The sequence below is a fragment of the Lissotriton vulgaris genome, chromosome 5 (genome assembly GCF_964263255.1).
Source record: "Lissotriton vulgaris chromosome 5, aLisVul1.2, whole genome shotgun sequence".
Lineage (NCBI taxonomy): Eukaryota > Metazoa > Chordata > Amphibia > Caudata > Salamandridae > Lissotriton > Lissotriton vulgaris.
In genome coordinates this window covers 90363813-90378646 of record NC_141693.1, presented here as the reverse complement: position 1 = coordinate 90378646, position 14834 = coordinate 90363813, and the positions used below count along the sequence as shown (strand labels likewise).

Sequence of the window (14834 nt, the reverse complement as noted above, 5' to 3'; positions counted from 1 at the left end):
CCACGCTCCCCGCCGAGTCAGTCCACAAACCTAGCTCGTCTGAAGACGCTGGCGGCTTGCTCCATACTACTCGACCGTTGAAGTCCGCCAGAAATGCCAACCAAATGCGCATATCCTGGCGAACCTCTGCAGACAGTCTCGTACGGTGGTGTCCTTCTTTGAGACCAACCATAGCCTGTGCAATAGAGCGTGAGAAGGGGCGCGCCATTGGTATAACTCTCAAGGCAAAGTTAAGCTGACCCACTGTTTGCTGTAACTGGTGTAGGGTCACTTTCTCCTTACTAAGGCATAGCTTCAGGGAAGCCCTAAATTTGGCTACCTTTCCCACTGGCAAACGGAAACATCCCTCCACAGAATCGAGCTCCATCCCCAGAAACTCCAGTGAAGTAGATGGTCCAACCGTCTTATCTGGTGCCAATGGGACTCCAAACTCCCTCATGAGGATGCAAAAGTCATGTAGCGCCTGCGCATATTTTGTGTCGCCGGCCGCTCCTAAGAACAGGAAGTCATCTAGATAATGCATAACATGCCTATGCCCCGTGGCCTCGGTGAAGGCCCACTCTAGAAAACAGCTGAACTTTTCAAAATAGGCACAAGAAATGAAGCAACCCATCGGCATGCATTTATCCATGTAATAACTCCCTTGGAATGCAAAACCTAGCAAGCGCTGATCCTGTGGGTGTACCGGGAGCAACCGGAACACCGATTCGATATCCGATTTCGCCATCAGCGCACCGGGGCCCAGGCGATTTAACATGGCAACGGCATCATCGAATGATGCGTACCGCACCGAACAGACTTCTGGGTCAATAGCCTCGTTCACCGAGGAACCCCTTGGAGCGGACAGGTTATGGATAAGCCTAAACTCCCCCGGGTCTTTCTTCGGGACCACCCCTAACGGGGAACAGATGAAATCTGCCACCGGTGGGCGATGAAAAGGCCCTGCCACTCGCCCCAAGCTGACTTCTTTCGCAATTTTCCTCTCTACCACTCTTGGATTATGTTGCGCCGATAACTGGTTTTTAGAAAAGGAGTCCCCTCGAAAATCCCCCGCCGGGATGTGGAAGCCGTGCAAGAATCCCTTCCTCAACACCCCAGCGGAGACATAATCAGGGTATTTGCTCAATCAAGGAGTCATAGCCATGAGATCAACGGGTGTAGGCAATTGGTCACAACGATCTACCTCACTCCTGCTTGGACCCTCCCTTTCCTCCCGCCCCGTTATTTTTCGATCTACATGAACTCTCGGGGTGTGAGGAATTCCCACAGCCCGCACACACATGCTTGAACCTACATGTTCCTTGCGGTTTGTTACAGTTGCCTCGATTGAAGCCCCAGCAGACCCCCCGCTTTCCACCATTCCCGCCGGTTTTCGGCTGGTGACCGCCACCGGCGCCTGCACGAAAGGGCACTGCGGGCTTTTGGCGGGAAACCCCTGGCCCACTCCCGCCCGGCGAGGACGTACCTGCCGCCCCCGGCAGGAGCTGCTTATGCCATGAGACCGAGTCGAGGCAGTCCCATGTCAGAGAGGCATCATATTCTTTTGCTTTTCGGAATTTCATGTCGTAACCTTTCCATTCCTCTCCCTCATACATTGCATAGAAATCCATAATACGAGTTTGATAGCAAGACAGTTCAGTTAATACTTCGGGTTTACGTTCCCCCATAACTGCAGTAAGTATTGCAAAGGCCTTCGCCCAATTCGTTATCGTTTCATCCACCCTGAACTCCGCCATTTTTGCGCGCCACACGCTCGGGTGCCACAAATCTTTCTGGGTTTTGGCATATTCCATCTCGCGATGGTCAGTTAATAACGAAAACATATTGACATACTTGTCTCCCCATATCAACTCTTTTGTGGCCATAGGGATGTGCTGTGCCACCCTCTCCCGCCTTGAGGGTAATGAGCCCTCCCCCGCCATTGGCAAAGCGAGCTTACCCGGTTCGGTCGTTGTTCCCGCCGTTTTCTCGAGACCAACTGCCGGTCCTACCGGTGTCACCTGTGGGGAAACAAGAGGAAGATTCGTCTTCGCGGCATCTCGCGACTGCCGCAACTGCTGTATTAGTAACTTGGCCTCTTCGGCCTTTCTTATTGAGCCATGCGGCCAACTGGGTGGCCAATTCAGGAGGCATATCCTCATTGTTAGCGGGGGTAATCACAACCGGGATCGGTTGACCCGCGTCTGGGATTGGTACCGGGCCGTCAGCTGGTGTGACCGGGGTGGCCGGGGGCACCGCAGGGACCGGGACCTCCCCTGAAACCGCCCTCTTTTTGACCCGCTTCCTTCCACCCTCGGGGACGATACCCGGCAAGGCCGGGCCTATTACCTTCTTAGGGTTACCAGGAGTACTCAGTGCAGCCAGTTGCTTTTTGACGTCCACCAGGCCTCGACCGATCGACGGGACTTGTCCGAGTTTCCGCTCCATGCCAGCCATTCGGTTCATCAATAGGCGTAGCACCTTATCCGTCTCGGAACCCTTTCCTGCTTTTTTGCCAGCCATGGTTTTGATTTATCGGCTCCTTTAGACGAGCAACGAGGTCCTGGACTCTTCGCCTTCGAGTAACTGAAAGAAAAACAACAAGATTACAAGTTCTCAAAATTGCTGCTTGTTCCGTTGAGGGCTCACGAGCAACGAGTGGGTGCAGCCTTCAGAGCACAGGAACAAGAGGACGCTTCTTCGGATTTCCGCTCTATTTATTCTTCTGCGGGAGGGCGTGTACCCTCCTCCGGAACGCCTACTGGGCGTGGTTATCGGTGTAGGCGTCTAGGACAACCCCTCTTGGGCGGGAAAAAGGCGCGCCCCGGCTACGCCGCTTCGGGCATACCAGCCGAGACACGCCCCCCGCCCAAAATGGTTTCCCGGGAGGATCGAGGCACCCAACCATACGTTCGGGGGGACCGAATGGTCGCCCCTTTCCATATGTCGTGAACTGGGGGTCTCTCATTACCAGGTAGCTCTTAACCCCTTCGATGCTCATGACGAGCTGAGCTCGTCATGAACAATGGGAATCAAGCACTTTCAGCACTGAAGAAGAATTCCAATAGCAGCAATGGTGTTAAAAGACGGACACTTCCTTTAAAATCGTTTTAGCTGTTAGAAAATTTTGAGAGGCAGTTTGGCACAAATGAAGTACAATTTTAAAGAGTGATGTGTAATGATCAATGGTCCTTCCTCCCTTTATCCTCCTTATTATAAACATTTTTTTTATTTTATCCTTCTGTTCTTAATGCAAGGACCATATGGAGCTTCTGATGTACACCATTTATGTGCATTTATTGCTGCTCTCATTTTGCACTGATATTGAAGCACAGATCACATTAGCTTTTGGTGTGATTTCATCACAGGGCTATATCATATTCTTTAGCGAGTGTTTGACGCTGGTATTCCCAGTTGTACTGACTTTGAAGCACAGGGCACCTTATCCCTTGGTATGACCCCTAATAAGGACTGTAATCGAGCAACATCGTTAACACTGTGTGTAGGTACATGCTCTTTTATCCTTGAATTTTATTTCTTTAACTGTATTAGCTCATTTTCTTATTATTATGTACCTCACATTGTCATAGAGCTTTGTCTTGGGGTAGGGTTATAATAGTGCTGCAGACAGGTCCAGATAGCTTCATCTGTTCTGTATTACTGCTTGCTTACAGTACTAGCCCCCAGGGGGCTATGAAATGTTATACAGTATCTTGTTGTATGTTCTGTGTATTTATTATTTTTAACTGATGTCGTTTTTTGTTGGATGTATACATTGAAGGTTGTTATAACCGAATAAAGCAGTAATAAAGTAAAATGACTGCTTCTCAGCAGAGAATTATAGAACAGGCAGTAAGAACACACATAACATGCAATTGTAAACCCCAGTAGCTTGCTTGTTAATTGAAACAACTTTCTTGAAACTACTGATAACTATCCCTGCTTTGTAAAACATAAAAAAGTACCTCCCACCTTTTTCAGTTTTCTAAAAACCGGGACAGGAGCTCAATTTCCTGAAATCTGCTGGGACTGCTGGTGAAAAACCGGGACTATCCTGGCAAATCCAGGAAGCCTGGTCACCCTACTAGAGATCGTGAACCGAGTACCCACAGACCAGTGAAGTATCGAAACTTCATCAACCACCACATGCTCCGGAACCAGTCAGGAGTTCTCAGCCGCTGCCCGTGCACAGTGCCGGAGCACACCCTCCCAGTGCGGAGGCAATTATTATGCCTCTGCCCCAGACTCAAGCAGAAGTTTCTTCGGGTGGATCAAGGAAACGGAAGGCAGAGATTACTAGTTAAGTCTACGGCTGTCTACACATAATCAAGTCTGAGAGAACATTTAAACTGGCCCACCCTTTCTTTGAGGTCAAAACACCACCATTCTGTTACTTAGAACGTTTATAATAATATTCAAAACAACTGTTTACACTAAAATTTTAACCTGCAGAAACTGTATTTGCTTGATGGACCCGGCAGCCGTTGTCTTATTTAAAGAGTTTATAGGATTCACCTGACCAAGTGGCATGGGTGTAAATTCAGGACGGTGAGTGTAAAAATTCAGCAAAAAGGGTCAAAATTCTGGACTGGAAGGTCAAGATTCAGAACAAAAATTCAGGACAAAGGGCAAGATTTAGAGACACTACAAATGAGGTTGTGCAATAGTTTGTAAGTAAATGGACAACAAACATAAGTACAAGTCAAAATAAGTTTATATTAGGTTGAAAAAGTAGTACAGCGCATCAAGCAAAATTTGACCGCTGATGTAGGTAACAGGATTTTTACTTCTTATTGTGATTGCTCATACATGGACTCACAGACAGAAGCAATATTAACTTTAGTTTCTAGTGTTTGAAATTGTACTTTTTTTTTCAAAATTAACACACTTCAGAAGGGCATAGTTCCTAAGAGCTAATTGGTAGAAGTCGGCACACAAATGTTTCATGTTCACAGGGATCTGCAATTCTGCCTTAAAAACCTCAACATCACACCTATTTCAAGTGTCAGTCCAGGAGAACCTTAACTGAGAAAACATCGTTTCAGTAGGCGCATTACTGCCTGGCAAGCTAAGTATATATAACATTATTTTTTTTTTATGTTAGGGACATCGCAAGGCGACTTTGACAAAACATTCTGACATTTCTGAGCACATGGCAAGTTGGGGCCTGTCACCGCTCACAATGCAGGTGCAATTATACTGTACACATTAAATCAGTACTGCAGTTCCAGATGACGGGTCAAGTTAACCGTATCAGCAGCTTTGCAGAGCTGCTGAAATGTGAGCGTTTTTGTGAAGCAGCATGGTTTGAATGCTGACAAATAATGGCTCTATGAAAAATGAAACCATTTCTCCAAATACTTTAAGGAGTGCTCCAAAATGTTTTTAAAAATTGCTCTGCATCCTTGCGCTCAACTTGGAATCATGGGACATTAAATAACTCTGCACTTTGAAACCAAAAAAAGTGATTTTCCACTCTGTCCTTTAAATTGTTCCACAATATCCTGCAGATGGCTGGTACCTCTAAGGTGCTCAGCTCATCCATCTCAAGGTGCAGGATAGATGTGTTGAAAACAACCAAAATGCTGTGAACAAAGAAAAGGTAAACTTCGACTTGTGACATGGTGGCCCCCCAATTTCAAGTCCTAGAAAATTCTATCTTGCTCTGGGTGTTTTTTCTTGCCCAAGGGAAAAGGAAATAGGATTGTTTGATGGCTGGGAACAAAGTGAGCCACTGTTTTGGGACATTCTGAAGCAAAGGCTGCCACTCTAGGTCCACAAAAGAAAAATATTCTCTCAACTCTGCTGTTCTCCTAGCTAAAGAATAGTAATGGCTGTAGACCTTTAGAATAAAGGATTCTATATCCAATGAAAGTCCATTAATTGCATGTTTAGCACAGTCATGTAGCATATGAGCAGGGCAGTTTGCAGGCTGAATATCTTCATCTGCTCCCTTCAAATAATCCAATGATGTCGTCCAAAGTTGGCACTTGCTTTGTCTCCACAGTATGCAGCGACGTGCTCCAATTACAACCCATGCTCTCATAATTTTGTTATGATCTGTTAAGCAATAGCTGTAGCAATCTCAGCTGCATCCTCTTTGAAATCCAGCAGCAAGTAGGTCACACTGGAAGTGAAATTAAAGTGTTGCAACAAACGTGGATAAGATTTACTTTTTTTCGTTCGTTTGAGGCATCGCTGCAAACTGAAAAAAATCCATCTTTTAATTCTTCATATGCTTACTGCACCTATAGTGGTGCAAATACATTCGTATTGATACTTGATGCCTTTGTGCGGCCACAGGATGCTTTCATCACAATGGATGAGTCGGAAAACATTACTTTCATTAGCTTGATGCCACAATACAAGGAGCGGTAGGAGATGTGACGCTTCACAGTGTGGTATATCTGAGTCAGCTCTACAGCTTTGACCTAAAATTAAAAAAAGAATATACATTGATATAAGCAGCAGGCAAAGAAAGTCTCCACTGGTGAAAAAAATAGTGTCCACTATGGGGCTTAGAGCGGCAAATTTAAACTAAAGTGTCAGCTGCTAACCCAAAAGCAATTATAATGTGCTCTTGATATAAACAAAATGAGAAAAGCATGGTCAAGGAAACCTGACTTGGTAAACACTGCTGAACATTTAAAGAGTTATACAACAATGGGGAAACCCAGTACTTAGCCGGACCTGGGCCAATAATAACACAGATAACAGTTGGTCCAACTGGCAAATGTAAGAAATGTATTGCACTCGAAATCAAACATACATTGACAAATGAATGAGCAGATATCAAGATTTATTTAATATAATTTCATCATAATCAACAGTTCAAATGGTTGCTGGTACACGTGAAGTGAAACGAGTGCTCAAGGACGTGCTCCTGGTGGAATAGGAATGAAGGAGTATACCTTCAGGTAATTACAATATTTACAATGAAAAAATGAGAGGACCTGTCTAACAATGTTTAAATTACTAATAAACTGCCCAGTAGCAACACTCTGTAAATGTGCAATTCATCATCCGCACCTGGGCAAATATTAATAGTACAGGTCAAAGTGTACGAAAGTCGAAATGTCGACCCCATAAAGTAATGCAAAGGCCAGTAGTTCCTTAGGTAGTGGTCTTCCTCAGGATGGAGAAATTGAGCAACCTCAAATAATCACTGCAAGGAAGACGGTGGAAAACTTTAGAGGATGGGCTGAATAGCTACTGTTCCAGAAAATGACACATGAAGAGCATAAACACAGAGGTCCAATGGGGATCTTGAGCAAGGTTGCTGTCATATTGATGGCTACATGGAATGAGTGGCCATAGTGTTAAAACATTAATCGAGAGTGAAATAGTTAGAGAATAAAGATCACTTGAAACAGAGTAAATCCGTGCGCATCTCTCTTGTTCTTTTTCTGACTCCAGAAGCGTCTTGCTTTTTTTGGGTGTAATGCACATTTAAAGAGAGTAACAGAAAATTGCAAGATGCCTCGCCTAATCAGTGTGGGAGTCTTAAAGTGTGACAAAGCAAGAAGAGTGTCCAAGAATTACATACAACCTATGTCACATTATGCCGAAGTAAGCAATAACTTACTTTGGCTACTTCTGCCTGGAAGCTTGGTTGCCTGTAAGATTAAATTGTTGCCATCTTCGCCCTGCCTGGGGCATTTTTCTTACATTGTGCTCCAGCCTCATGGGCTTTGATATCCCTCTATATTCGTGAGTAATGGAAAAGTCTTTATTACGCAGGTTGCACCTGGCCTTTTACACATCTTCTGACAACGTGTGGATGTTGTGGTGTGTAAATTCCCATTTTGGTCTTGCAAGGAGTTTGCCTGCGAACTAGATGTTGCATCCGCATATGGCTCACAATCCGATGTGAACATTGCTTCTGCAGCACCTTCTCCTGGCTCATAGTAATGTAATGTAAAAAGGATTTGTAGAGCGCGGCATTCACCGGACGGTTTCTTGGCGCTGTTCACTAATTCATGGGGAGGCAGAGGAGGGAGAAAGAGGGACCTTATATATAGACACATCGGAAAAGGTGAGTTTTTAGGAGAGACCTAAAGTGAGGGTAGGAGGAGGAGAGTCTGAGATCCAACGGTAGATAGTTCCAGAGTGAGGGGGCCAGGAAGGAGAATCTAAAGCCTCCGTGCTTTTTGCGCCTAAACCTAGGCGTCTGGAGGAGAGCGAGGTGGGAAGATCGGAGGTGTCTGGAAGGGGCGTTCGGGTGCAGAAGAGACGAAATGAAAGAGGGGCCGATGCCGGCCAGGGATTTATGGGTTAGGCAGCAAGTTTAAATTTACAGCGCTCTGACACAGGGAGCCAATGAAGGGCTTTGAGGAGGGGACGGACGTGATGATGTTTTGGTTGATGATAGATCAGGCGGGCAGCCTGATTCTGTATTAGCTGAAGTCTCTTTATTTGATATTGCGGAATGCCTGCGTACAAGGCGTTGGCATAGTCAATCCGAGAGATGACTAATGCCAGCAGCGCCAGGGTGAGAGCTTCAGTGGTCAGGAAGTGAGCTATTTTTTGAATTTTTTTGAGCTGGTGGAAGCAGGAGGACACTGTGGCACTGACCTGATGATTCATGGAAAGATCATGTGAGATGTAGACCCCCAGGCTTTTTACTTTGTCAGCGGGACTAGGGGGGGGCCAAGGGAAAGGGGCCAGAAAGTAGAGTTCCAGGGATTGGCTGGGCCTCCAACAAGAACGAGCTCCGTCTTGTCGGGGTTAAGCTTGAGATGGTGAGCGCCCATCCAGTCGCTGATATGACAGAGGGTAGACTGGAAGTCCTGGGCCGCTTCCTGCGAGTCAAGATTGAAAATGAGCTGCATGTCATCTGCATAGTTAAATGCAGTGACATTCCTTCCCCAGAGGGAGCGGATCAGGGGGGTAAGGTATAAATTAAAAAGGAGAGGAGACAAAGACGAGCCCTGTGGCACTCCGCAGGTGAGTTTCATCCTGTCCGCCGAAAATTGGGAGAGTCGAACAGATTGGTGGCGGTTCGTCAGGAAGGAACGAACCCAATCCAGGGCCGTCCCTCCGATACCAGCCTCCTTGACACGGTCGACCAAGATGGAGTGGTCGACCGTGTCAAAGGCTGCCGACAAATCCAAGAGGATTAAGGCTTGGCTGATGTTAGAGTCGGCGCCTCTGCGGAGTTCCTCCATTACAGAGAGAATGACCACCTCAGTTGAATGGGCGGGCCTAAACCCAGCCTGCTGAGGGTCCAAGAAGTTGGAGTCCTCAATAAAAGAACTGAGGATGCCGGTGACATATGACTCAAGTACTTTGCTTAGGTAGGGAAGAAGAGAGATGGGACGGAAGTTGCCCATAACCATAGGATCGGCGTTGGGTTTCTTCAGAATAGGTACTACCTCCGCGTTCTTAAACTGACTGGGAACCTCACCGAGCAGAAGGGAGTTGTTCAGGAGGGCCAGTGGGAGGGTGGGGCAAGCTGAAAAGGCAGCCCGGGGAATCGCGGGGGGCAGCAATCTGTGGGGGAACCAGAGGAGACTTTGTTAAGCAAGGCGATGAAGGCATCTTCTGATATGGAGGGGAGCTGAGTCAGAAGATGAGGATTAATGGAGGGTGCAGCCTCAGTGAGGGGAATAGCCGGGGGTGTGGAGGAAATGCTATTTTTGATTTTGGTAATTTTTTCTATAAAAAAACAGTTGAGGGAGTCACAGAGTGCTTGAGACGGAAGAGGTTGATGGTCACCCTATCCGGATGTGAGAGCTCTTCCACGATGGCGAAAATATCTTTAGATTTTTGCGCAGAATTGAGGATTTTTGTGGAAAAGTAGGCGGTTTTGGCGGCTGATATTGCTCATTTGTATTCTCCCAGTAGTTTTAGAAAGTGTGGTTTCTCTAAGGGATCATAGCTTCTACGCCAACGGCGCTCAGCCTGGCGGAGACCAAGTTTTAAGGTTTTAAGGCTGTCGGAAAACCAACAATGTGCGTAGTGGGGGCGCTTAGTTCTAATTAGCTTAAGGGGGGCAACCTTGTCACTGGCGTGTTCTAGCCATTCGACAAGAGCAGCTTCTTGGGAGTCAATGGGGCCAGAGCTGGCCAGGACTGAGGATGTTAAAGAGGTGACGAATAAGTCAAGGTCTGCTTTGTTCCAGTTACGAGCCAGGAGGCTAGGGCCTCGGCTGCGAGGGGTCGGGGGAGGGACCAGAAGGAGAAAAGAAATTAAATGGTGATCTGACCAGTGGCAAGGTGAGATCGTAAGCGACTTGAGTTCGAGATTATAGGTCCACACCTGGTCTAGGATATGGCCCTTGGAGTGAATGGGTAAATGAACATGTTGGATACCATTAAGCCCAGTTAGTAAGTCAGTAAAAGCCAAGGATTGGGGGCTTTCGTGGGCATCTGACGGCCAGTAGTTGAAATCTCCCAGGACCAGGAGTTTAGAGTTATTAATAGTGAGCTGAGAAAGCAAGTCACCAAAGTTAGAATGGAATTTAGGCATGGATTGGGGGGGACGGTATACCAGGACGCAGGTAAGGGGGGACACAGAGGATTCAAATCTAATTGCCAGGCAGTCCACCTGAGGGATGGTGAGTAGAGTGAGGGAAGTGAACCTGAGGGAGAGTTTAATAATGGCGGCTACGCCGCCGCCTGGTTTGCCAGCAGGCCTATTGGCGTGAAGTATATAATACCCCGGAGGGATGGCTGCTAAGATGTTGGGGGTGGAGTCCTCATTCAGCCAAGTCTCGGTTAGGAGAAGAACATCAGGTCGGTCTGAGTCCAGAAGGTGGAAGATGTCAAGTTGGTGACTGACGAGTGATCGAGTATTAAGATAAGTGATTGCTAATTCCATATTAGCGGGTGCCTGAGCGGGTGGGGGATTAGGAGGAGGGAAAAGGACTGAGGGTTCAGGGGTGAGGAGGGACAGGAGGGATTGTAACTCAGGAAAGGTACTGCGAGTTTGATAAATACCTAGTTGTTGCAGGCTTGTAGAACTGGTAGTGTCCAGTGATCGAGGCGAGTGCAGTGCAATCAGGTCCCTGGGAGTAAAGGTGGTAATTTGGGCAGAGTGACGTGGCCCGGGCCCCGTCCGGCCGCGGACGGGCGCAGACGGGCTTGCCTTAGGCGCGCAGTCGGCGCGCCCGCTGCGCTCGTCCGCTGCGCTTCCGGTATGGACACATCCTATATGCAAGTGAGAGGGAGGTTGGGAAGGGGCGTGGCCTAAGTAAGTGGGCGTGGCCTGAGCAACGCGAGAGAGGCGGCAATTGTAATCAAGGCTAACCTCGCCCGCTGCAGCGCTGAATCGGCTGTTTAGGGGGTCTGGAAATAGCCAAGAGGAATCCTTCGTTAGGAGCAGGCAAGCAAACAGTGTTTTTAAAATCACACAAACAATACAATTTTAAGAATGAGCAAAATAACGTGGCTCCCGGCTGTGCCTCAGGAGAAGTAGTGAGTCAAGCGGCGCTAGTTCTCAGCGCTTTAAATACGCTTGGTGAAAGGGACGTGGCCTAAGTAAGTGGGCGTGGCCTGAGCAACGCGAGAGAGGCGGCAATTGTAATCAAGGCAAGCCTCGCCCGCTGCAGCGCTGAATCGGCTGTTTAGGGGGTCTGGAAATAGCCAAGAGGAATCCTTCGTTAGGAGCAGGCAAGCAAACAGTGTTTTTAAAATCACACAAACAATACAATTTTAAGAATGAGCAAAATAACGTGGCTCCCGGCTGTGCCTCAGGAGAAGTAGTGAGTCAAGCGGCGCTAGTTCTCAGCGCTTTAAATACGCTTGGCGAATAGTCAGACATTGTGCTTTTTTCCATAAAGTACTCTGTAAAATACCCAACAGAAATGAGATGTAGTTGCATACTGTATTTAATGAAGAAAATAAAACATATCAGGTGCTTACTTTCCTCTCACTCACTGGACTGGCCCACCTACCACTGTCCCATCACGCATCCTACCCTGAGTGAAACAGAAGGACTTCTATACAGCCCTATAATTCTTAAAGGCCTGGCAGTGATTGGAAGAGTTTGTCATATGGTGCATTTGACACCTCGCTGAATCTTTTTCAACCGTGCTGCAGCTGTCAACACTAATTGTAGCACCAAAGCAAAGGGACAAAGAGAACCATAGTCCATATTAGTGTATGCACATCATCGTGGGGGTGGTGAGAAGGTGGTGTAGGCCTGGGATGGGGTGCCTGTGGGGAAAGAGGTGATGGCGGCTAACACTAGGTTGTCTTTGTTTTTAATCCTAATGTGAGAAGTGTTTCCATGTTGTGTGTGATGACCACTGATTTGTGGATATTATGTTAGAAGGAACTGACCCTTCCAATATGGTGAAGGTGTAAGAGACAAACGTACACGTGGGGGCCGATGACGATGTTGGTCGGAAAGCCTCCTACCGATTGGCAGAGCTAAATTACGATGTCGGCGGTTGAAGCGTAAACTGGCTAAAGAGTTTGGTTGCTTAGTAATCAGGCGGTCGGAACCACCGACTGGAGGTCGGTCAGTCCCGAGACGGTGTCGGTCGAAGTCAACTCCGACCAACATCGTAATAAGCCCCATTGTGGTTCTCCGGTTTGCTGGCAGTATTGAGGAACTGTGCAGGTCTTTTTGTGGTACTTCATATGTTCATAGTCTATTTATATGGTCTTGCACTGGGTTGTCCAATCTGAGATTCCGTTTTCAGTTCATGGTCCTGAGCAGGCATGTTTGGTAAGAGATGTGGTTTGGAAGATCTGTTGGGAATTGGACTTTGTTACTAGCATCCCATATCTGAGTGCTGTTGTGAGATGCAAAGAAGCACTCATAGAATGTAGCCTATTGGGAAAAGCAGTGGTGGACCAGAGTGTAGTCCTCTGATTGTCCAGCTTCATGTGTCAGATCGCTCCAGGCATTCCGTATCTGTTCAGCTGGTGATGACTAGTTTAGCGGTTGGTACACTACTGTTTGATAGAAAAGACACATAGCGTATTGGTCTTGTGTAAGAGTAAGAGGAGTAAGCACCAGTTTGATTTTCCTAAGATTGGAGTTTTTAGTAATTTAGTAAGTAATATTTAAGGCACAATTTAATTCTCCAACAATATTTTTGATTAAGATATTTTGACATACAACCCGAGGATGCCCACCATTAATCTTAGCTCAGAGTGAGTTATGAGCTCAATTTTGTCTTTAAGTGTGAAACCAATGTACTTATCGTATGTGAAAAGTACATCAACATTTTATTTCCATATGGATGTGTGAAACAATTTATTTTATTTTTTGCTTTCGTACAGCACCCTAGCTTTCAGGCTGTTGCTTCAGAGTGTTAGTAAGAATATACCATGGCTACAGATCTCATATACCCATCTATTTAGTAAAGATTTTTGCATTTAAGCAAAACGTGGAGGGGAATAATTTTTTAGCAATTGAAAATATTGATTCCTATCGCTCTATGGATTTTCTTGTGTAATACACATCTTAGCAGAAAGGAAAGTGGATGAATAGTATATTTTACAGTATATATACAGTTTTTGGGAATGAATGGCTTACAATGGTTTGAGACAAAAAAAAAATTTTCCCGATTTTTACGCTGGGTAGCACTTTAGTGAATCCTTTTGATATTATATAGCTGAAATAAATCAAATTGTTTCCCTAATTTTTGCCCTGATGCACAGTTTTTGTTTTATTAATATGTACAAGAGCACTGCTTTGCCCCATTCCAAATCACACATGCAAAAAACACATTTACAAAAATCAAGATGGGAGGTGTCTGTGGGATTCCCTGCCTCGCCGCCTCCTGTGCCATGATTTTACTTGGCCTTCGGCTATGCGGCTTGACTTGGAGACGCTGCTGTGCTGGGATCAGTCTGTGCCGGATTGCTGCTACAGATGTAGCAGTAGATACTCTCGTCTTCCGCTAACAGCTCTGAGAACACTGAGAAACCTGACGGCTCCGGTAGACTGCGCAAGAAGCAGGCTCTGCAAAGCATGGAGCTCGCCTTCGAAATTTAGAGCCCGGACAATATTGCTTTTTCCCCCTGGACACTGGAGCAAGCCTGTTTACTTTTTTGGGCTTTTCACTGTTAGGCTGTTCTCTTTGGTGGCTCTGCGACTTCCCTTGAGGAACATATGGGATCCGACTGGACTGCTGGCTGTTTCCTTCACAGGTGAGTGGAGCATGGCGTCCCATGGGGTCCGAGGCACAAAAGATAAAATACCACCTAATCCCGGCTCTGGCCCCACTAATGCAGCGCCCCCCCCTCTTGATGTTTAATCAATTCCTAAAAATAGGTGAGATAATTGAGGCCTTAAAAAAGCAATAAACAAACCTGCTAAATGGGGGCCCCAAGGATGGAGGTAGGTCCTACCCTTCAATAGCTAAACTGTTCTCCGTATTCTTTTATTTTACTTCCTTCTTTTACCTTGCTTCTTCTTTCCCCTACCTTTTTGTCTTGAACTTTTCTTCTCCCCTCCACCCAGAACCATGGTCAAGGGCGCCAGCAGCAGCGGCGGCTCAAAGGGCAAGGCGCATGTGCCCCAAAAAACCCGGCTGCCTTGCGGCAGAATGCGCCCCCTAGGGGTGAGGCCCCACCAACTTTTTGGGGAGGAGGAGGTGGCTGCCCTGGTCTTTTTTATCCAGCGCCACCTCCCCTTGATGTTGGCAGCAGGCGGCAGGCCCGGCTCCGGCTACCACCAGATTGAAGAGCGTCTCCGGCGGTGGGTGAAGGTGCGCCGGGCAGTCTTCCGCTGCTCCGGTATCCGGCGTACCCACCATCAGCTGACCCACCGTTGGGCAGACATTTTGGACCGGGAGCAGGATCTGTTGGACCTGCTTGGTGTCGAGGTCTTGGGTCTTGGTGAGTGGCTACCCAAAAAAAAAAGTGTGTGTATAATATATATCTATAGTAGTATAA

At 46.9% G+C, this 14834-nt stretch overlaps 1 pseudogene; it reads right to left on the bottom strand.

Moving 5' to 3' along the window:
• Positions 1-6021: 6021 nt before the first annotated feature.
• On the bottom strand, positions 6022-12504 carry LOC147710276 (uncharacterized; annotated as a pseudogene).
• Between the last annotated feature and the right edge of the window lie 2330 nt (positions 12505-14834).